This window comes from Schistocerca americana, chromosome 8 (genome assembly GCF_021461395.2).
Source record: "Schistocerca americana isolate TAMUIC-IGC-003095 chromosome 8, iqSchAmer2.1, whole genome shotgun sequence".
Lineage (NCBI taxonomy): Eukaryota > Metazoa > Arthropoda > Insecta > Orthoptera > Acrididae > Schistocerca > Schistocerca americana.
The window spans coordinates 177,723,670-177,743,311 of record NC_060126.1 but is presented as its reverse complement, the minus strand read 5'-3'; the positions used below and the strand labels follow the sequence as shown (position 1 = coordinate 177,743,311).

The following is a 19,642-nucleotide window of genomic DNA, read 5'->3' as shown; positions in this document are numbered from 1 at the left end:
TTTAAAAATGGCCCTCATAGAATCAACTGATAGCTAGCAGCATACATGCAATGAGCCATACCTTCCGCATAGCAGATGTTACTCATGTAAGCTAGCCTGAAGCTCCAGTTATGAAGTGTCACCACATTACAAGCAGCAAAATATTACATACATTATAGATTAAATTACACATCTACCATAGAACAAATGGAATAAAACTCTGTACAACATTCTGTTATGCAATAGCTAACAAAGAGGATGCCTCGTATATATACAGTACTTTTCAAGACATGCACACAAAGTCATACAATACACAGAATTTAGAACTTCCATAAATAAATAACTTTCTAACAGTAATGGAAATTCCTGCAGGGAGCAATATATAAAATACAGGAAAGGCAACCACTTGCCTATAGAGAATCAATGCATCAAGTGCAGAAACATATAACAGGAAACAACACACACACTAGCTTTTGAATGCTCAAAAGCTAGTGTGAAAGCTGTTTTCTGTTATGCATTTGTGTGCTCCATGAATTGATCTGCCACAGGTAACTTTCTAACAAGTCCATATGCATTAGCTAAAAGTCAATGGAGAAGTATGACAATGTATTTCAACAATATAGAAAAACAACTTAATCGTATGTAATAATTGTATGTTTTAGTGACATTATGGTTTCTGTTTACTATTGCAAATTTCATTTGTTTAATTGCCTGAGTGAGTGGGATAATAAATGTGGTATTATGTGATGTAAGAATCTTTGCAACTGAGTGGATTAAAGCATGGGAACATGGATCTGTATTGTGTTGTAAGTCATGTACAAAAGGAAAGTTGTGAATTGTGAAATAGAATGTTAACAGTATTTTGGAATCACAATGGCTAGTTCAATCCTTGAGACAGTTGGTAACAAGATTAGTTTGTTTTTATTCATTTTTCTGGAACTCATGATCACATAATTTTGTCTTAAGTAACTTTGGAATGACATAAATTCAAGGCACAAAATATGGGATTGTATGGATCTAAATCAAAACATGATTGGTTACACTGGGACTTGGCCAATCAGAAGCAAGATATTTTGTGTGCATTAAAACTGTGAGCAGGATTTTGATCTGAATCTTGAGGAGTGAGTTACTATCCTTCATGGCATTCAGATGTGTACTGAGCTTCAAAAAATGTATTAATTATGAATAATCATGAAAATAGACAAATTGAAATGTATCAGAAAGTGTTAAAGAATGAACATAAATGATGATTACGCAAATGACAGATTCTTCTATTTCAAATAAGAAATTCTGCATGATGTGCTGTTCAATTACAATGGAGAACTGGTATTCTGAAGTGAACATTTCCAAAGTATACTGTGCAAGAATTTCAACCATAAAAAATCCATTTGTATTTTTGGTGTCTGGACAGGGTGAAAACATTAAACTGGCTGCTTGTGAGTAATTGTGCTGTAATTGTGAATGATTTAGTACAGATTGTTTGGTTTCATGACTTATGTCAAAAACAACAAACTGTGGATTTGGTGGTACAAATTTGTACCAGAAATTGGCAATTTATCGGAGTTTACAATCAATGACTTTTGCTTATTTGATAGTTCATTTAGACATGGAACTTTATTTATCTTACACCCTGTTGACAAATTCAGTGCATCTAATATTTTTACAGCTTTTTTTTTAAAAAAAAAAAATGAGAAACATTGTAGGTCTGACCAGCACTGGCCTGTGTACTGCAGAGGGAGATACCAAGGGCAAGTGAGCATTCTCTGTAGGGCAACAAACCTTGCCGCCACAATACCCTTCTTGAAGTTCACAGAGGAGCATATGATCAGGTTGTTTCTGAGTGTTTTCTGTTTTAATGTTGTTTTTAAATTTAATATTTCTTCTGCACAATTTCAATCAGTGCAGAAGCTGACTTGGAATTCACCAATTTTTCTTATCGAGTAGCATCTGAACTCTTTGGAAGAAGCAAGCTGACAGAGATTTGTATACATTTTTAAGAAGAGACATTCCATTATGGTTATTTACATCAGTTTTTTCAGGTTTAACGTAATGGGTGAATGAGGATGTATTTCCTGTCTACAAGAAGTTCTTCTGTCTGCTAAATCTCTGTCATTATTTGTGTAAATTCTTTGAGGGAATTTTGTCCAAGATTTTTCAGCAGTTCTTGAGTGATACCATCTTCTCCTGAAGCTCTGTTGTATTTGAGTTTGAGCATATGCCTGTGCATATCTTCTTGTGAGGGTGGTGGTGATTTGGTGTGGGTGTAAGTGCAGATTCACTTATTGCATCTGGAAGGAGGGTTGGGGAGGGGAGGGGAGGGGAGGGGTGGCAGGGGGATGAAGTTTGGGACAGTTGAGAAGTTCCCTTTCCCAAAACCACTGCATCAGTTCCTGACAGTTTTCCCCGACTGATCACGGAATTTTCTGGGAAAAAAAAAAATTGTGGGTACATCCTCTGATTATTCCTGCAAAAGTCCTTTAGAAATCTTACATGTTGTAGCTGAGAAAATTTTGTTAAATGGTTGTTCCTTCATGTACTATCTCTTGGTATGTCTGATGGTTTTCATCACTTGTTTCCCAATTTCAGGTAAGTGTTTTTTTCTGCTGTTATACTTAGGCTAAGGGTCTTTGCATTCTTCCAGCACTTTTTCACATTCTGAGTATCACCAGGATGTCTCAAGATCTTTTTCTGTAGGATTACTTCTTTGGTCTTTTGTGTGATTTCGATATGGATTTTCCCAATGCTCTGCTGAGGAATTGTGGTCACCACATGAACTTATTATTATTTTATTATTATTTATTTTATGGCCTTCATTGGACCACTCTAGACAAAAACACAAAGTTGTAAACAAGTTGTTACACAGGGATACATTTGGCTCAACAATAACTTAATATGATATTTAGGTAATATAATTATTAGAGTCTATTCTTAAATGAAAGGTGTTTTGCTCTTCTGTCTGCGCAATATTTCTTCATTCTTTCAGATATTTTCTTTCTTTCTTCATCTGAGACCACTCTTCCTGTACTCCTTTTATTGATTTTCATTTGTAGTCTGGTTTGCAGGTCTTGCAGTATTCTGGTTTTCTCTGTCTTGTTTTTTAGGTCATCTACTGTAATTTGGAGTTCTTTTATACCTTCCTTAATTTCTGTGATCCATTTAATGTCGCTCTTGCTATTCCACAATTTTCGTATTATTTTTTTACTAATTCTGTTTTCTGGAGTTCTCATCAGATGTCCAACGAATGAGATGCGTTTCTTCCTGATTGTGCTCATCACTGGTTCTATTTTCTTATATTTGATTCTATTTTCCAATGTCCATTTATTTTATACTGTTTATTATACATGTCCTAATTATTCTTCATTCTATTTTTAGTATTCTGTCAATTTCTGCTGTATTAGTTATTTTGAAGATAGTTTCAACTGCATACGTTATTTCTGGTTGTGTAACTGTTTTATAGTGTTTTAATTTTGCATCTATAGATAGGCTTTTTTGTTGTATGTAGATTTGGTAATGTAATTTGCGTAGTTCAGTTTTTTTATTCTATTCTGTCATGATGGCTTCTCATTTAGATTGTATGTTATTATTTCGCCTAAATATTTAAATTTACCACCAATTTTGATTTCCTGTTCTCCTATAATAATTTTGTTTGCAAGTGGTGGATCAGTTAGCATAATCTCCGTTTTTTCAAATGATATTCTAAGGCCTACTTTCTCTGCTATTTCTTGTAGTGATTTCACTTGTTGCCTGACTTCTTGAATGACTTCTGATTAGGAGAGCAAGATCATCAGCGAATCCCAAGCAGTTTAAGCTTTAATTTTAACTACATAATGGTCTGAGCCTGTGTCTACTCCTCTCAGTACTTTAACATTGTGGATCTCCTTATGAAAATTTTTGTCCATACAGACATGGTCTAGCTGCCAATCCCCCTTCCTCCAGTCTGGATGTTTCATGTTTTAAGTTTACTTGGCTTCCTCTTAAAGTATGTTGATTTAGATATAAGGTTGTGTTCTCTGCAGAGTTCCACAAGTCTTTGACCGTTTTTGTTCACAAATTTATGTGGACTCCATTTTCCAATTATATCTTTACATTTCCTTTCTTTTCCCAACTGAGCATTGAAACCTCCCAATAAGATTTTTACATTCTTTTTATTTACTCTGTTCACCGTTTGTTCTAGAAGGTCCCAAAATTTATCTACCTCTTTCTTTGTTTTTGTTAGACAATTTTTTTCATTTGTTGGGGCATGAGCATTTATTATTGTATAGGTTTTATTCATGAACTATTAAACTTAGTCCTCTGTATTACATGAAAATTGAGGCTGGATGATACTAATACAGTAATGTTACTAAGACGAAAACTATTATATTAGTATCACCCAGGTTCAATTCTGTATTACATAAAAACTGAACTTGGGTAATACTGATATCATAATGTTAATAAGGGGAAAATTATTGAATTAGTATCAACTAGGTTCAATTTTTATGTAATACAGAGAGCCGAGTCTAGCAGTCCACATGGTGACTGCAATTCCTCAGCAGAATACTAGCAGCACACTTCTCTTATCTTTCGTGTTGATGTCAGTTGATTTGCTTAACTGTCTCAGTACCTGTACAGCAGCCATGACACACGATCCGACAACCCATAGGCTGCCTCGTAGCTTGTTTTGTTAGCTGCTACATTTACTATTATATTGGTAACAAACACATATCAGTGAGTCTCTTTTCAGTAAGTTAGACAGTCACCATAAGCTTCTTCCTTTCGATCACTGGTGACTCATAAAAAATGTTAAAAATAATTTTTCAGTGTATTTCAGCATGTTAATTTTATTAGTTTTCAGCACTAACTTTTATTCTTCAATCATTCCAGAACCCAATACGTTCCTGGATAACATTTACAAGGGGCATTGTCTTTCCAGAACGAGATTTTCACTCTGCAGTGGAGTGTGCACTGATATGAAACTTCCTGGCAGATTAAAACTGTGTGCCAGACCGCACACTCTGCTGCAGAGTGAAAATCTCATTCTGGAAACATCCCCCAGGCTTTGGCTAAGCCATGTCTCCGCAATATCCTTTCCTTCAGGAGTGCTAGTTCTGTACGGTTCGCAGGAGAGCTTCTGTAAAGTTTGGAAGGTAGGAGGCGAGGTACTGGCAGAAGTAAAGCTGTGAGGACGAGGTGTGAGTCGTGCTTGGGTAGCTCAGTTGGTAGAGCACTTGCCCGCGAAATGCAAAGATCCCGAGTTCGAGTCTCGGTCCGGCACACAGTTTTAATCTGCATGAAGTTTCGGCATTGTCTTCGCTTGACACAGGCTACCAGGAACATATTTTAGTCGGTAAAATGACAACTGTTCATGATTTTCAACACAGATCAGTCCCGTTTTTGGCAGTTGTTTCATATTACGTGGGGACTGTCTCTACCTCTTTTTCCTTTTAATTACTGCTTCAATTTTTTTTTAAAAAAAAAGCAAGGATCAGTTCCTGATTCCTAATTGTATTCTTTCATTTTTTATACTGGATATTCATCACTGATGACGGTTTTTATTAATCCACGAGAGCTGAGAACTTTGCTTAGCCATGAGAATTGTTACTTTGCGACATCGGCATTCTGTAACAATTCCCTACACCATATGGCATAGCAGTTGTAAGTAACTTCCTTTTGGCTTGAAATTACAAACCTTATTTTATTAAATACAGGGCATACATAAAGTCCAGGAACACTTTCAATTATTTATTGCACAAGAACCAAACAGTGTGCAGATATCATACATATTCCATTTTGAAGAGAAACCCTGAAAGGTTTTTTTCCCATGTATACCGCCACAGCATAGTTTGGTAATTTGCCAATATTCAGCGCTAGTCACAAACATGGTTAGTTCCAGTGCAAAGCGAGCTTCCCGTGTGTTGGAGTTCGACAAAAACAAGTGTGCTACAGCAGTTCAATGGATGTTTAGAAGCAAGTACGGTAAGAAGCCACCAACAAGTAAGGCCATTTACCACTGGCACAACAAATTCATTACAACAGGTTGCTTGTGCTTGGCAAAGAGAAGCAGGTGTCCAAGTGTGAGTGAAGTAAAAGTGGAGCACGTACGAGAGACATTCATAAGGAGTCCAAAGAAATCAGTGGTTCACATATTGAATGCTTGTAAGAAAACTTCAGGGTTTCTCTTCAAAATGCAATATGTATGACATCTGTACAATGTTTAGTTCTTGTGCAATAAATCATTGAAAGTTTTCCCTGACTATGTACACCCTGTATGTATAGGCCCATTCTTTTTGTGGCATATGGGATCCATACCTAGTTTCCTAACTCTATGAGTAATATTTTCTTCCTTGTGTAAGTCTATTCATTCAGTAATTTAAGATATCTCAGATAACTTTATTTCCCCATTATCAAAGCATTAATTTACAAAATTCTGTGTACAGACATACACCAGAAGATGCAACTAAAATGTTGCAAAACTAGTTGTGTGGGTTTCTAATCAACTTAATTAACTACAGCTACACTGGACTATTGGACTTTTCATTCAGGTTTATATTTTAATAATTTTAACACCTCCTTTAAACACCTGTTGTACTACAAGACTTGTCAATCTACATGGATTCATTCCCAAAGTGACATGGGTTCTTGACAAGGGAGAAAAGACAGTGCATAGTGCTGCCTGTTAATTGGAACACCGGTGGTAGGTTGCGACCAGGTGCTCCACTTTGCAGTCAGTACCAGGCCAGAAGATGCACCCATGTGACAATTGTTTAGTATGGAAGGCTTCCCAATGAACTTGATGTCACAAAGTGAGAACCTCCCTCAGCTTGGGAATCACAGCCCTGAGGAATGCCTTTTCTGTTCAGAAGAGAATGATACCATCCAACAGAGAAAGATGATGACGGAAAGTCTATAATTTCTGCAACGGGTCAGATTCCCATAGCAGCAGACAGTCAGGCCACCCAGGTCATACCATGCACAAATGTGTTTAAGCACTGGGTTTGCAGCTACCATTTTTGCAATCCTGGAGCTGGTAATGGGGAGACAATCAAAAGGCTGTAGTGCTTCTATGCCCAGTTGAAAAGGTAACAGTTCTTTCTGATCAAACCATGGATCACACTCAAATGTACAGTCGAGACAATGCGCCCATATATGTGCGCGGAAATGGATATCGTAATTATACCTTGACGAAAGTAAGGCCCAACACTGAAGGCAATGAGTGGTTTTCTCAAGTAAGGCAACTGAAGGGTGTAACAATGAAACTAAAGGTTTATGATTTGTGACTAAGTGGAATTTTGTACCTTCTAAAAATACATGAAATTTCCAAATTTTCTGATACCATAAATGATCACAAGGTCTTCTTTTTTTATCTGTGAATGGTTCTGCTGAGCTGTGCTGAACCTTTTGGACACAAAAGTGATAGATTGCTCATGGTCATCCGCATGGCAGTGGGCGAGAACTGCCCTCATTCAATTCTGTGATGCATTTGTCACCAAGACTAAATGTCTACCACGTCAGAAGGTCACACAGTAAGACATAGAGTGTAACTTGTTTTTGACTTGCACAAATGTTTGCAAGGAACCTGCAATAGGAAGCTGGATTCACCCACGGTTTACAATGCTTAGGATTATCAAAATATATCCATTTATCATCACCTGACACTATTTGAAGGCAAAATGGCTTTTTTTTATGGCGAGCAGCGTTTCGTAAGTGAACTTTTAATTTGCTTGCTGTCTTTTATTCAGTTCGTGCGGAACCCATTTTCCCACTTTCGGCACCTTTCCCATAGCTTTCAACTAAATAGAAACGGCTTTCTGTGTCACATTCAATTGTTCTGCAAGTTCCTGTTGAGTTTCAGTATCATCTTCATCCAATAAGGCCTGCAATTCGTTGTCTTGAAACTTTTTCTGTGGTGTTCTGCACTCGTCATTTCTCACATCAAAATCACCACTTTCGAATTTTTTGAACCACTTGAAACACTCTGTTTTCTTAAAAGCATGTTTGCCAAAAGCTTTGAGGAGCATTTGATGTGATTCTGCAGCTGTGTTCCTCAAATGATAGCAGAAAACCAATACTGTCCACCAAAGGCACAAGACATGACATGTTTACAGGTCTGAAACAGATGCTGATGGACGAAACTTGGGTTACTGTGTGTTGACATTTGTTATCAGCCATTACAAGAAGCAGGTGGCACTGCACCCACCGTCTCATGGCCCCTACACTGATGGCTAGCACCATCTATTGGAAAATTCCGGTTTCGTACTTCTACACCTGGTATGTGCCATGAAACTGTCACACACCCTAAACTCTCAGAAAACAAATTCAAAAATTTGAAGCACAAGGAATGTAGAGCTGAATAAGGAATGTAGAGCTAGACGATGGGTAAGCTGGCCAATGCAGAAGGATAAGTCCAAATGGGAATAGACGTGTGAGGAGTCAGAACGTAATGAGGGTACTCCAGTGTTTAGGCAGAAGAGGTCGAGTTGATTATCAGCCAAGATGGCGCCTCTCTGACAGGTCCTGGGAGAATCCCAAAGGGGATGATGCATATTAAAGTCACCAAGTAGAAGAAATAGGGGAGGTAGCTGCCCAATAAGCTGAAGGAAGTCTGCCCTGTTGACATCAAACGACAGAGGGACATAAATGGTACAGAGAGGAAAAGTCAGATGAGGAAGGAAAAGGCGAACTGAAACAGCTTGAAGATGGGTAGTCAGGGAGATGGGTTGACTATGAATGTCATCCCATATGAGCAGCATGACGCCTGCATGAGATGGAATGCCAACCGCTGGGGGAAGGTCAAAATGAACTAAGAAGAAATGTGGAAGCTCAAAGCGGTCGTGAGGATGCAATTTTGTTTCCTGAGAGCGGAGTACAAGGCGACGCTGTGACACTAAAAGCAGCTGTACATCCTCTTTGTGGGACCAAAGGCTGTGAACGTTCCATTGGAGGAGAACCATGATGACTAAGAAATGAAAGGGTGTCACCTCAGTGGCTGCCAAGTGACAGCCCGTGAAGACTCACTGCAGGAGAGCAGGATTTCACAGGACCAGCAATGGCATCAATACCTTTCTGAATAATTAACAGATTTACCACTGTGAAGGACTGACTGTTAAGTATGTGAGAGCATGAGAAACCATGGTGCAGTTGGAAGGATCTTTGAATCATTAGGCTCATTCCATTCATGTTCCATAGACAAGTTGATTAGCTCATTGTGAGAAACTCCTCCATGATTGCTAGCACCTCTGATGGCGCGCTCCTTACAACTGGTGTCCCCCTTCACAAGGGGGCACACCCGACTAAGATGATTGTTCAAACCTCAGGTCACACCTCCTGAACACCTGACAGCAATTTGGTAAGGTAGCAGCTCAGGCAATCACCCCTCCCTGGGCCTGGCCTGTACCAGGGGGTACGTGAAACTCTACCTGTCAACCTGGGGCTACAAATTATGCATTACACAGTCACCTGTAATGCATCAGACACGTGGGCCGGCCCTCAGGAGCACACAGGGAGGAAGAAGAAAAAGGGGAACCGCAAATGCCAAATCAGAGAAATGAGAGAAAGAAAAAGAAAGGAAAGGGGAATGAAAAACTGTGGAGAGACTGCTCTTATGTCAGTGACAGACAATGCAGAACATTCCCAATAACACTCCAAACATGTTTCCCAAGGGAGGTGAAAAAGAATAGCAAGAGGATACACATGCAGCACAGAAGGGAAAAGATGCTGCAAAGGCTGGGGCCCTGTGGTAGCCAAGCACAGAGGGGCATGACTGAAGTGCTGCACATTGTCTTTGTTGTTGTGGCAGCCACTAGGCTTGTCCACTGCAGCCACGTTTCCTGGTTTGCACCGTGTGGAATTCCTTGTCACTTGGTAAGTCTGTTGCTATGTGCCATTGTGGGTCAGTATCAACTATGGCAACATCCTGTCATGCTTTGATTCGGTGCCTGCCATGTGGGAGACCTTGAAAGATTGAGCCATGTCCAACACTTTGTCCAACAACACAGCTTCACATTGAAGTGCCCTCTGACAATCTTCCTCATTGTGTAACAAACAATGGAGTCAGAATAGGACTGACTGGAGTTTTTAGCAATAAAGCGGTACTTACAATTTAAGATCCTGGAACACCAGTGTCCAAGCCTGATATGATTGAAATAGTTGCTTGCAGCACTGGTAAAACTCTGCATGAGCAGCAGTAACTTGAGTGCACTTCTGGTGACAAAAAACTACACATTTCATCAAAGGAAAATGAGGTCAGTTCCTACAAGGTGGTCAGCTGACAACTGACACATGCAAAGAAAAATCCACAAAAACAAAGCCTTACAAATGTTCTGGTCTTGCACCCAAAATGCAAATAAGTGCTGGTGGAGCTGTTTTTCTTAAGTTTCCTAATCTTCAGCACAACTGTCAATGGCAGAAATGGCGGCAGATCCAATGGAGATGGTGGAGTCTGCACAGAGTTTTTCCAAAGTGGCTGCTAATGAAAAACAGACTGAAGGACTGCCTCCATATAGAAGTTACATGAACACAGTCACTAAAGTTGAGCACACAAAAGTTCTTCTTGTTGTCACTTTTGTTTTAACTCTGAGGCAATAAGAAACTCGGTTAACAGATATCGACAACCTTTTTATTTGAGTCACAGCATGACAGTGTAACAAACTATACAACCATTTAGTGATTCATACAATAGAGATGGGACAGAGCCAGTGCACAACAACATAAAGGGTATTCATCTGCTAGGGGCCACTGGCTTCCTGTCACAGGCATCTGAGGCACCACTCACAGTCAGTGGCCTCTTGTAGAAATGCCTGGAGCTGTTGAACAGTGCAGTGCTTGAATGAGATGCACACCACAGCAGTAGTGGTAGGTGTTTAGTTATGTGTGGTTTACTACAAAATTGTTCTTAAAAGTAGGGCTCAGAAAAAAATGACCCACCACCTTCTGTATGGGTTATGTTCCAGGTGCACATTTTAAACTTTGTTCCAATCTTTACTAGATGTTTTTGGTCACTCTTCAGGCATACCATGAAAATCAATATGTCACAGCATACTCCTGACTTCAACAGATTCCATGTGTGTCCACCACTAGGAAGTGCACATGGTATGTGCTGAGGTCTCTTAGAGTTCCAGGAGACCAATGAGGAACTCAATCTTCATTTTAGGGCATTTCCACTAAAAGAGAGCAGTCTGCCATCATCTGAGGCTGCTTCATCCGACTGAGTCTCAGATTCACTTCCCACATTCTATGAGCACACTGGGCATGTGGAATGAGACGGCTGAGTGCAGTCGACAGACCAGAGAAGTACCACGCCAACCGTGCAGAACCAGTGGTCTGCCTTTAACAGGAGAGGCAGGAGATTCCCTGGCTGTGGAATGGATATGCAGCCTGAGTTTGTGTTGGACCACAGCTCATCACATCAACACCCGGAATACATTGGATAGGACTGTCCCAGCAGCCAAGCTGTGGAAAGAAGGTTTGTGGAGGGAGCAGCTCACAGAGGAGGAAATCATTGGCTGTGGGAGTATGGCGACAATTCCTATGCAAGTCTGCTACTACCATCAAGGTCCATGCTAAAGAAGACTATACCAGGTGAGCACATTTTTTGAACTGATTTAAATTGTGGTTGCTCAGCTGCATTGTGTGAAATGGAAAAAATGGTTATAACTCTGCTTCTAGTTTTGGTGGCATGCTGTGTGAGCAACACCTATTAACATTCAAAATTGAGTACCATTGTGTCAGCTATGTTTAAGCTGTGGCTCTAGGCTCTGTTTGGTTAAACCAGTATATTATTCTGAAAGGTTCAGAAGATGTAGCGTCTTGATCAGTAGTGCAGCTCAGTCTCTCATGGTGAACACTTATTTATGAGTTTATTCTTGCTTCCATGTTTAATAATAAGCTTTTGATGGTTACCAAAACTGTGATGCTATTATATGTCGTGTGTTAACTGGACTTTCTCATGTTGAGCCTAGTCTGTGTGGCATTAATAACTTGTTCTGCTAATTATGTTGTACTTGTTGGTGAGCAAATTTGGCCTGAATTAAGAAATTAGTGGAATTGTCTCAAATGTTAATGAACTTTTATTGGTTACTCATTTAATCGTGAGGTGCGAAGTTACCTTGTAAACTTGGAACACACCTGCCATTTGTTTGTTTTGTTTTAGGGCATAAAAACAACTGGGGTCATTTGCACCCATGTCAAAACTGTAGAATAGGAAGATAAAGAGAGGACTTAATGATGACTACATGTCAATCCCAACGACGGAAGAGGAGACAGCTAAAAACAGGGACGTGGAGAAAGGTCTATAAAATATGGCACAGAGTAACAGAGGTCCAGAACTAAAAATTAAATGGCCTTCGCCATACTCCTACAACAGATAAAAAGTAAAACATGCTCGACAGCCAGTGCATCGTTCACTGAACGACCGATAACTCACACAGCAAACACAAATGGGGACATAAAGGGTTAAAAAAAGGACATTCTGTCAGGAAGTGATGGACAGTCAAAAGCTGAGCACTATGTTCACAAAGTGGTGAGAGAGCACCACTTATCAATGGTGATGGCTAAAAAGACAGTAACCAATATGCATCCTACTTAACATGATCTCCTCACAGCAAGAGGGCTGAGAGGAGGTCGTCCAAGCCGCTGGGAGAGGCTTAATAACCTGGAGCTTGTTCCCGTCAAAGGAGGACCAGTTGTGATGCCAAAGTGACACCACCTGCTGACAGATGGCAACACAGATATCCAGAACGAGATTTTCATTCTGCAGCGGAGTGATTGCTGATATTACCTCCTGGCAGATTAAAACTGTGTGCCAGACCGAGACTCGAAATCGAGACCTTTGCCTTTCGCGGGCAAGTCCTCTACCAACTGAGCTACCCAAGCTTACAGAAGCTCTCTTGTGGACCTTCACAGGAGAGCTTTGTAAAGTTTGAAAGGTAGGAGATGAGGTACTGGCAGAAGTAAAGCTGTGAGGATGGGGTGTGAGTCTTGCTTGGGTAGCTCAGTTGGTAGAGCACTTGCCTGCGAAAGGCAAAGGTCCCGAGTTCGAGTCTCGGTCTGGGGCACAGTTTTAATCTGCCAGAAAGTTTCAACACAGATATCGTCAGAGGGAAGGGAATGTAAGAACTGGCAGGCTGAGGTACAAGGACTGCAGCCTCGGCAGCAGCATCAGCCGCCTCATTTCCTGTCAGACCAACGTGACCGAGAACCCACACACACATCACAATGGCTCCATCAAGAGTGAGCAGCTTTCCTGGAACCGTTGCACTAAGGGAGGGATGGTGTACGGCATACAGAGGCTTTGAAGGGTGCTGAGAGAGTCTGAGCAGATGGCACAATTGAAAAGCCTCTGCCACCGGGCCAGATGTACTGCGTGGTCTGATACAGGTCTAAGAGCTCTGCTGTAAATACTGAGCACTGTTCTGGAAGTAAATACAAAAAAAAAAAAAAAATTGGTGCAAATGATGAAGGCACACCCAACACCACGGTCAGTCCAAGAGCCATCAATGTTCGCAAAGGTACTACCACAAAGTTCCACACAAAGTTCGTGAAACTGGAGGGGATAGAGCAAGGCTGGAGTAGTGTCCTTAGGAGTGAGTGAAAGCCAAGGTGAACACGGGCCGCTGCACGAAGCCAAAGTGGTGAACAGTTTGCAACCACCAGGAAAGTTGCAGGTAGTTTGAAGTTAAGCTGCCAGAGCAAGAGCCCAAAGCAAGCTCCAGGAGGTAACAGAGAAGAGGGTCACACCCCATACTGGCGATAAAAGGAGTCGTCGAAGAACGAGGCATAGGCTGAGTGGCCACGTATGGCAGACAAACAGTACGCAAATCAGCTGAGGAGAAAGTCATGGTGGTAGGACAGCGGCAGTTCAGCAGCTTCTGCACACAGACTCTCAATTGGGCTAGTGTAAAAGGCGCCAGTGGCCAAACATATGCAATGATGGTGGATAGTATAGAGACAGCGTGAGAGGTATAGATGTGCATATGCATAAATTGAACATCCAAAGTCTAGTTTTAAACGGAAAAAGGGTCCAGTGCAAATGGAGAAGGGTGGTACGATCTGCTTCCCAGAAAGTACCATTCAGGACATGTAGGACACTGAGGGACTGCATACAGTGGGCTGCCATGTAAGACACACAGGGATGACCAAGAGTGTTTCCAGTCAAGCATGAGCCTCAGGAATTTTGTAATTTCAATGAACAAAAGAGCAAGACACCCAAGATGTAAAGATTTGTGGAAGAAACCAATAGCCCCACCAGAAATTCATACAAACGGTTTTGTCAGTGGAAAAATGGAAGTCATTGTCGATGCTCCACGAGTAAAGATGATTGAGACATTGCTGAGGATCCCAATCAATGAGACAAGTCTGTGGAGTACTGTGATAGATGGCAGAATCGTCAACAAAAAGGGTACCGGAGATGCCTGGCAGGAGATAGGCCATTATAGGGTTAATGGTGACAGGATCATGAGACAAAGCATTTTCCTGGTTAAAGATGTCCAACAAAGCAAAGTCCACACTTACTTTGACAACTCTGTGTTTTAAACATTCTTGAAGGAAACAGTGCAGGCAGCCATGTAGAGAGTATGGAGGATACCAGTCCTTCCGTAGGTGTTACAGGCTTTCTCCAAATCGAAAAACACAGCCACAATCTGGGATTTCTGCAGAAAACCAATCATGACATGGGTGATCAAAGTGACGAGATAGTCAACTGCAGAACGGCACACTCTAAATGCTCACTGTGCAGGGGTTAGTAAATTGCAAGACTCGAGCCACCATACCAGCCAGGCACGAATCATATGTTCCATCACCCTGCAAGCACAGCTGGTGAGAGGAATGGGGCGGTAGCTAGAAGGAAGGTGTTGGTCCTTACCGGGCTTAGGTATGGGTACAGCAGTGGCTTCACGCCAGTGTCTGGCAAACATGCCCTCTTCCCAGATGTGGTTGTATGTATTAAGCAGAAAGTGTTTGCCCACAAGAGAAACATGCTGCAACATCTGAATGTGAACAGCACCTGGCCTTGTGGTGGAGGATCAGGATGAAGTGTGAGCATAATCTTGCTCCCTCATAGTAGAGGCAGCATTGTAGCACTCATGATTCTGAGAAGAACAGGGTTGGTTGGTTGGTTGGTTTAAAGGCGGGAGAAGGGACCAAACCATGAGGTCATCGGCCCCTTGTTCCTAATAAAATACCAGGTGTACCAGTATGAAATGAGCGTTAAGATACAAATGTGTCGATAGGGAACATTTGTTGTGAACGAGCCTTAAAAAAAAAATTTTTTTGTTGTTGTTTGGTTGGTATGACATCTGTCTAAGATATTTAGTATACATCAAGTCATAGAACAAACAAAATCATATGTTTTCATCATGTTAACAATGTCAAATTTTGTACCAGTAATTGGTGATTTGCAGAAAGCATTAATTTTTTGTTTTCATTCGAAAAAAAGTGCTGCAGAGTCGCATCGAATGCTTGTCGAGGCATATGGTGATCATGCTCTATCAGAAGCAACATGCAAAAGATGGTTTCAACCGTTCAGAAATAATGATTTTGATGTAAGAAATGAAGAAAGTGGAAGACCAACAAAAAAGTTCAAAGATGCCGAATTACAAGCCATATTGGATGCAGATGATACCTCGAGTCAGAAGCAAATGGCAGCAACGCTAAATGTTGCACAACAAACAATTTCTGACCATTTTAAAGCTATGGAAAAGATCCCAAGTGCCACATGAATTGAATAAAAGACAGATGGCTCTTGGACTGACCGTGGTGTTGGGTGTGCCTTCATCATTTGCACCAATTTTGGTTCAATGACATGAAAGAAAATCAATTTTGCACCGAATTGTTACTGGCGATGAAAAATGGATTTATTTTAAGAATCCTAAATGGGGAAAATCATGGGTTAATCCGGGACAACCATCAGACCAGATCGATTCAGCAAGAAGACAATGCTCTGTGTTAGGTGGGATCAGAAAGGTGTGGTGTATCATGAGCTTCTAAAACCTGGTGAAACTGTGAATACGAATCACTACAGACAACAAATGATCAATCTGAACTATGCATTGATCAAAGAAAGACCAGAATGGGCCAGAAGACATGGCAAAGTAATTTTTTTACACGACAATGCACCTGCACACAAAGAAAAACTGGTTCAGGATACAATCAAAACACTTGGCTGGGAGCTGCTACCCCAACCGCTGTGTTTGCCAGACTTGGCCCCTTCCGACTACCATTTGTTTTCATCAATGGGACATGCATTGGCGAGGAACACTTCAATTCCTATGAAGAAGTCAAAAATTGGGTGTCTGATTGGTTTGCTTCAAGAGACGAACATTTATATTGGCGTGGTGTCCACAAATTGCCAGAAAGGTGGTCAAAATGTATAGAAAGCAATGGTCAGTACACTGAATAAAATGTTTTTACTTTTCAATTCAAAATTAGTGTTTCCTTTTCACAAAAATCGCTCATTTCATGCCGGTACACCTGGTAGTGCCACAAGTTTGAGAATAAAACAAACAAAACATATAACACAAAACGGAAAGAAAGGAAAAGCCACAAGAACAAAGGGGAGGCAATGAAAACTAAAAGGAACAAAAGAGGGCAAGAAAACAGAGATGCTAGAAACGGAAGAGAGTAAAACACAAAAGCAGATTACAGTGGCTGGCCAACCACGAGAAAAAAAAAGGGAAAGCCAGCCACTCTGCAACACATTAAAACCTCCACCCCAAAGGCACTACGGTGAGAGACAGAGGGACAAAGGACATGTGCTAAAACTTACATAGACTCATAAAACCCACTCTCACGGATAAAACATAAAACTAAAGCTGCTGTGGAGCATTGTTGCCCACCACCGAAGGCAGGGTGCTAGAAAAGTTAAAAAAACTGCCGCAAAGCGGCTAAAAGTGGGCAATCCAGCAAGAGGTGGACGACTGTCATTTGGGAGCCACAGAGACACTGAGGTGGGTCCCGGCGACTGAGTAGGTATCCATGCATTAGCCACGTGTGGCCAATTCGGAGCCGGCAGAGGACAAATGATTCCCTGCGAGAGGCCCGCATGGAAGACTTCCACACTTTCATAGTCTCCTTAATGACACACAGTTTGTTATGCATGCTGTTATGCCATTCTGTCTCCTAAATCCGGAAAACCCTGTGGTGTAAGACAGAACGCAGGTCAGCTTCGGAGATGCCTATCTCCAGAAGCAGTTTCCGCATCGCCTGTTTGGCCAGCCTGTCGGCAAGTTCGTTGCTGGGGATTCCGACGTGTCCTGGGGTCCACACGAACACCACGGAGCGGCGGGACTGTTCCAGAGCATAGATGGACTCTTGAATGGACGCTGCCAGAGGGTGGCAAGGGTAGCACTGGTTGATAGCTTGTAGGCTGCTCAGTGAGTCAGTACACAGGAGAAATGACTCGCCAGGGCATGAGCGGATGTACTCAAGAGCACAAGATATGGCTGCCAGCTCTGCAGCGAAAACACTGCAGCCAACTGGCAAGGAGAGCTGCTCAACATGTCCTCCATGAACATATGAGAAGCCTACGTGACCATCAGCCATTGAGCTGTTTGTGTAAACCACTTCAGAACCCGGAACATGTCAAGAATCGAGAGGAAGCGACAGCGGAGAGCGGCAGGGTTAATGGAGTACTTAGGGCCATGCAAAAGATCCAGACGAAGCTGCGACCAAGGTGCACACCATGGAGCCATATGTGAACATGCCGCAAGCAGAGGTGGTAAGGGGAAGGACTCCAGTTCGGAGAGAAGGGACCACACGCGAACCATAATCATTAGCCCAGATCTGGGCCGCCAATGTAGGTGATGGACTGCCACGGATGGGAAAAGCAGATGGTTATTTGGATGCACAGGGGAACTATGAATGTGTGCTGCATAACTGGCGAGCAATTGCGCACATCTGATCTGTAGTGGAGGGACACCAGCCTCCACCAGTACGCTGGTCACCGGACTCATCCTAAAAGCTCCTGTCACCCATCAAACCCCACAGTGGTGCACAGGGTCTAGTAAATGCAATGCTGAAGGCGCTGCCAAACCATAAACCACACTCCCATAGTCAATTCAGGATTGGACAAGGGCTCTGTAGAGCTGCAGCAGTGTGCAGCGATCTGCACCCCAATTGGTGTTGCTCAGGTAACGGAGGGCACTGAGGTGCTGCCAGCACTTTCGCTTAAGCTGACGAGGATGACGGAGCCAAGTCAGTCGAGTGACGAAAACCAGTCCTAGGAATCTGTGTGTCTCCTGTACAGAGAGTGGATCATCATTAAGGTAAAATGTGGGTTTCGGATGAACTGTGTGACGCCAACAGAAGTGCATGACACGCGAGGCTGAAAACTGGAAGCCGTGAGCTAGAGCCCATGACTGCACCTTGTGGATGGCTCCCTGGAGGCGCCGCTCAGCAACAACAGTACTGGAGCAGCAGTACAAAATGCAGAAGTCGTCTGTATACAGAGAAGGTGAGACGTAGGGCCTGACTGCCGCTGCTAGACCGTTAATGGCCACTAAAAATAGAGAGACACACAGTACAGAGCCCTGTGGGACTCCATTCTCCTGGATATGGATGGAACTATGGGGGTCACCAACTTGGACACGGAAAGTACGGAGTGACAGGAAGCTTTGGATAAAAATCGGGAGTGGTCCCCAGAGACCCCACTCATACAATGTGGCAATGATATGAAGTCGCCAAGTCGTGTTGTATGCTTTACGTAAGTAAAAAAAAGACGGCAATAAGGTGTTGCCATCTGGAAAAGGCTGTTTGGATGGCAGACTCCATGGACACAAGATTATCAGTGGTAGAGCGACCCTGGCGGAAGCCGCCGTGACATGGAGCCAGCAAGCCACTTGACTTCAAGACCCAACGCAACTGCTGACATACCATACGTTCCAGCAGCTTACAAAGAACTTTGGTGAGGCTGATGGGCAGATAGCTATCCACATGAAGCGGGTTTTTACCTGGTTTGAGCACCGGAATGATAGCGCTCTCCCACCATTGCGATGGAAAGATGCCACCACACTAGATCCGGCTGAAGATGACGAGAAGACATCACTTGTAGTCAGATGAGAGATGTTTAATAATCTGGCTGTGGATGCAATCAGGCCCAGGAGCTGTGTCAGGGCAATGTGCAAGGGCACTGAGGAGCTCCCCCCTCTGTAAATCGGGCATTATAGGATTCACTGCAGCGTGTAGTGAATGGGAGGGCATTCCGTTCCAGCCACCGTTTGAGTGTGCAAAAGGCTGAGGGGTAATTCTCCGACACAGAGGCTCGAGCAAAGTGTTTAGCAATCGCGTTTGTGTCGGTACATAACTCACCATTTATGGTAACACCAGGGACAGCTGTTGGGGCCTGGTACCCGAAAAGACGTTTGATCTTGTCCCAGACTTGGGAAGGTGACGTGTGACACCCAATGGTGGAGACGTATCTCCCCCAACACTCCTTCTTCCATTGTTTGATAAGGTAATGAGCACGGGCACGGGGCCATTTAAAGGCTATGAGGTGCTCCAGGGAAGGGTGTCACTTATGCCGCTGTAGAGCTCACCGACGCTCCTTAATTGCTTCAGCAACTTCCAGTGACCACCAAGGGACTGCCTTACGCCTCTGGCACCCCAAAGAGAGAGGGATCGTATTTTCTGCAGCAGAAACAACTGTGCTAGTCACTTGCTCAACCATCACATTGATGTTACCATGTAGGGGAGA

General features: G+C 42.4%; 1 protein-coding gene across 2 annotated transcripts in view; it reads right to left on the bottom strand.

The window, feature by feature from the left end:
• Positions 1-19,642, bottom strand: part of LOC124545329 (gastrula zinc finger protein XlCGF7.1-like) — a 107,042-nt gene that overhangs the window by 27,751 nt on the left and 59,649 nt on the right. The window lies entirely within an intron of this gene.